The following is a 4,807-nucleotide window of genomic DNA, read 5'->3' as shown; positions in this document are numbered from 1 at the left end:
TTTAATTACATTAAATTAAAAGATAAGAAACCCCCCACGATCCCACGAAATTGCAAAATTAAGCATAAAAAGGGTAACAAATTAACCTAGCGAAAACTGCTGCAACAATCAGTGTTCTCTTCTTGGGAGAAGTTTAAAACTCATCTAATTTCATCAAATGATGACCAGATCTAAGAACCATAAATTGTTCTGGGAGGAGATTTGTACAACTAATTACCAGATCGAAGAACCACCAATTTTGATGACAGATTATGAAAGAAGACTACCTAATTGGTGGTTGTAGGCATGAAATCTGAAGTTTATCACATAGAAACAGGTTCTTGTTCTCCTTATTTTAAATTTATTTATCTTCTATTTGAAACTTGAATTGAATTTTAGTATAACCAAACCAATTTGGTAGATGAAATTTGATATACGATTTTGACTTTCGCCAAAATAATTGAGTTGGATGATGATGCGAAGCTTTTTAATGATTGATTGGTACAACAAACAAAAGGATACAAGACGAATGAAGGAAGGTGTTAATAAGAGAATCAAGAGTGTTCCTCCTCAAACATCACTTCACAATCTGTCTGTTTGCGTATGTAGGCAATGATTGTAAAAAAAGCAAATTAATCTACTGTTACATATGTTTTGATAAATGTTATTTTATTGATATAGGTTTAAATGATCGGGGAATTTAACAAAGTACTTAATGTTCTCTTATTGAATAAGGATCTTCATCTGATTTTGTGTGTTATCTGCAGTGTATAAAATACTCAGTGAATATTTTACTATTCAGTGATAGTGCTATGGTAAATAAGGTTATTCGGCCGAAAGATTTGACTGAACAACCGTAGAAATAGGTGAGAAAGAGGTTGATAAGTAAATGGTTATGAAATCACCGAATAGGTAATGGTCTAGATTAAAGTGTGTATGTGCAAAGAAATTTACAATTTTAGTGTACCTCCTTATGAAGAAAAGGTTTGCGTTCATGTGTTTTCTATATTAGTTGCGTGTGAATATGAATGTGGTAGTGAATTTGTGGAGTCTTTGAGGTCGCTCTGTGATGTTCGAAGTTACAAATTCAAACAAGTAGAAGGAAAATTGGCATTGTAATGTTCCAAGCAGAGAAAAATAAATAATATAAGATGCCTTCATTTCAAATCAACGATTGATGTTTTATATGTGGAAAAAAAGAAAAATGAGTGGAATCGCTAAATTATGAAGTGGCGTGATAGTGCTATGGTAAATATTGTTCGGCCGAAAGATGTTACTGAACAACCGTGAAAATAGATGAGAAAGAGGTTGATGAGTAAATAGTTATGAAATCACCGAATAGGCAATGATCTAGATTGAATTGTGTACGTGTAGAGAAACTTGAAATTTTAGTGTGCCTCCTTATGAAGAAAATTTTTGCGTTCATGTGTTTTCTATATTAGTTGTGTTTGAATATGAATATGATAGTGAACTTGTGGAGTCTTTGAGGTAGCTATATGATGTTCAAAATTACAAATTCAAACAAGTAGAAGGAAAATTGGCATTGTAATGTTCCAAGTAGTCTTATTTAAAAATATTAAACTAATAAGATGTCACTATATAAACTAGTTAAACCTCATAGAAGTTTTAAACATACATCTGTGAAGATTTTCCCGGGGATTGCACATGGCTGATTTGCGAGGTACAAAGATGAAAATAAATTAGTGGCTATACGAGGCTCATCAAGATATGTTGGGTGGTATAGGAAGCATCTCAAGTAAGTTCCTCTCATCGTCATTTATCTACTGCTTTATTTTGAGTAGGTTATGAATGCAAAATTTAGTTATTAGATTGTGCTTTGGATTAAACATTAAGTGCTTTTTTTTTGGTAAGGTAGGATTAAACATCAAGTCTTAGTCTTTAGAACTAGAGCAACATAAAGAATAGAAAAAAGTTGAGCTTAGAATGATCGGATGAAAACTTGCTTTTTCCAAAGTATATGCAATGAGTGATATGCTTTTGGATTGCTCGCTGCCATTATTAATTTTTAACTTGTGGTATTTTAGGAGCTTCTCTATTCCGCATAGAAATTTTTCCGAGTGTCAATTGATAAAAAGAAATAATTAGCATTGATTTATTAATTATAACCATTTTCTTAAAGATGACCAATATTGTTGAAGGCAATTAGGGATAGAATAAAAGTAATATATTCAATTTTCGATCCAGTTTTGTATTTGTTGGACTACCAACATCATCATGAATAGTTATTTTATTTTTTCTCTTTCTATTTTTGACTTGCTTTTCGCATGTGTACCGTGAACATTATGGAAGTTTATTCATTATATTTCTACATTCATATCATTTATCTTACATTTTAGATGTGCAAGGTCAATTTTTCACTTACAGTCTAAGTCTTTCTTTCTATAATTTCTTCTATCATCAGCTTTTTTTGAAGATCCTTTTTTCTTGGCCTAATTCTGCTACTGCTGTTGTTATTGGAAAACAGTTATGAAAAAGTTTGTGCAGAGGCAACAACAGATATTAGTGTTCATGCTGTCAATTGGAAGTTTATTCATTGGAGTTTTATTTTGCAGGTTTTTTATATATTTTTTTCTTTCCATAAATATGGTTGCTGTCATTGAATTCTGATTCTTAAGCCATACATTTTCTTATATTCTTGAATGGCTTGATAAGAAAAGTGAGGTGATGATATTGTTGATAAGTTTTAGCCTCAATTCTGCATCTTTCCTACTTCTATACAAGTCCAGTTATTATGTATTGTGAACAACTTTTCGAGATACTACAAGTAACTTTTGTGAGGCTTAATAACTATTTTTTATTTAGTTATCATATATATTTTTCCTTTCAAGATTAAAACTGCTTTGGCTTTACCAATTTTTGTTTGTCCCGTTTATATCGAGTTACTTTCTCTGTTCAACAACAATCGCTGAAAACATAAAAATTAAAGTCATCCTTCTTATTGTTGGGTTAGAGGCTGATCGTGAAGTTTTTAATCCGGACGTCAAGTCGAACAACACAATCTCGAGGAAACAAATCCTCAACAAATGGTTATCTTCATGCCAAATAATATGTACATTATATTAAGGCTATTTTCGATAGACCTTCGGCTAAAGAAATAGTAAAAATAAAGCGACAAGCAAGGTTGGTGTGATTTTACATGGCGTCGGCTCAACCGACTGGTGCCTATGATATTCGAATACTTTGAATTCGAGATCTGCAATTTTGGATGTATGAATAATATTTCTATAGCTGCTTTGCAAAAGTTAGAGATGTACTAAAGTTTCGGAAATACATTGTTATGCTGAGTGTTTTAATATGTAAACTGTATCTTAGGGAGAAGAATAAATCTTTTAAATTGTTGTGAGAATTGATAAGTGTTTAGTATTGTCATATGCTTTGGATTGATTTTCTACTAAGTGTAATGCAAGTTTATCTGAGGTAAATGAATATTACACACAGGTGTTTATATGTAGCAATTTATTTTATATGATAAACTTAGTATCACTAGCATCTCTCTATATTATCTCGGTTGACAAGTTTGAGAAAGTTACCGAAATAATTTACCCCATTAAAATCATTTATTTTTCATTATTTTTCTAAATTACTGTCCTTTCTTTCTACTCAAAATTGCACTGTTGAAGGCCGTTCACAGTATGAAGAATGCGTGGAGCTTTTCAAAAATAATTTTGCATTCAAAGCTTAATTTAATTTTATACAAATATAAAGTTTATTGCTTGCAACATGCAAAGTAAAGTAGTTTATAATGCAGTATAGTTAAGGCGGCAAGAAAATCTAACAATAGAGCAGTGAAAATAACGATAAGATAAAATTTTGTGAAATTACTTTTATTTAATATTTTCCGTGCATCGCGTGGGTAGGTATACTAATATCTAATGAATAACGAAAGAAAAACAAAGAGAAAACCAGAAACATATCACCAAATTAGTGGAATCTGAATTTGTTTCTCAAATTCTAGGAATCTCTTCTCTAATTTTTGCTTTCAAAATAATAGTAACAATGATAATAATTAAATCGACTTTTTTTACTTTTTGCTTCTCTAACTAACAAAAATAAGGGGAGACAATCGAAGAGATGCGAGACATTATAAAGCTAGATAACCTAAGAGAAGACATAATAAAGATATGTAACAAAGAGCCTCAAATTAATGAATTGGTTTTTTAAATAAAACTAAAAATAAGAATAAAAGAGCTAGAAAAATAAGAATCTTGGTGAAAGCATTTGTACTTTTGCCAGCCCATAATAAATTGGACTTCCTTCCACATTCAAGAAAATTTTCGGCTCTTAGCATGTTGAAACAGAAGAAGCTGTTGAAACAGAAGAAGCATCAGAAGCATAAGAAGCAAAGACGAAGCAGAACAAGCAAAGAAGAAAGACACCAGCGTTACAATTGATGCTGGGCAGATAAGTGGAGCATGATGTGGCAACATAATAGCCCTTGATATTCAAATCAGGAGATCTAATCTTGACCGTTAGATTAGAAGACATAAAACACATCTGGGCCATTCATTTATTAGTGCCATACACATGAGTGAGCACATGCTCACATTTGTATTAGTGCTGATGCACTAAAGTGAGTATGGACTCACATAGTAAACAATATACTTTGTCTAGGAATATTATATGTACAATTTTTGTATTTATAGGATGTATATGTATATAGAAGCTATAGTAGTGAATATACAAAAACACACAGAAAATTTTTCTGCATCAGCTCTTTCATTCTTTCATGGTATCAGAGCAGACCTCTGCTCTATCCTTCAACTTCATCTTCTAATTTTCTTCCTTGAACTCAACTTGTTCTATCACC

At 31.5% G+C, this 4,807-nt stretch overlaps 1 long non-coding RNA gene across 2 annotated transcripts; it reads left to right on the top strand.

Moving 5' to 3' along the window:
* Window positions 1-3,397, top strand: LOC142170654 (uncharacterized). 2 transcript variants are annotated; one of them, XR_012699948.1, is made up of 2 exons: window positions 1-1,735; window positions 2,553-3,397. It is a non-coding gene; the product is annotated as an uncharacterized LOC142170654 (long non-coding RNA). The 2 variants fall into 2 exon arrangements; XR_012699947.1 differs by having other exon boundaries at window positions 2,465-3,397.
* The last annotated feature ends 1,410 nt before the right edge of the window (window positions 3,398-4,807 follow it).

The sequence above is a fragment of the Nicotiana tabacum genome, chromosome 16, assembly GCF_000715075.1.
Source record: "Nicotiana tabacum cultivar K326 chromosome 16, ASM71507v2, whole genome shotgun sequence".
Taxonomy (NCBI): Eukaryota; Viridiplantae; Streptophyta; class Magnoliopsida; order Solanales; family Solanaceae; genus Nicotiana; species Nicotiana tabacum.
The sequence above is the reverse complement of the archived record's forward strand: the minus strand, read 5'-3'. Positions and strand labels throughout refer to the sequence as shown.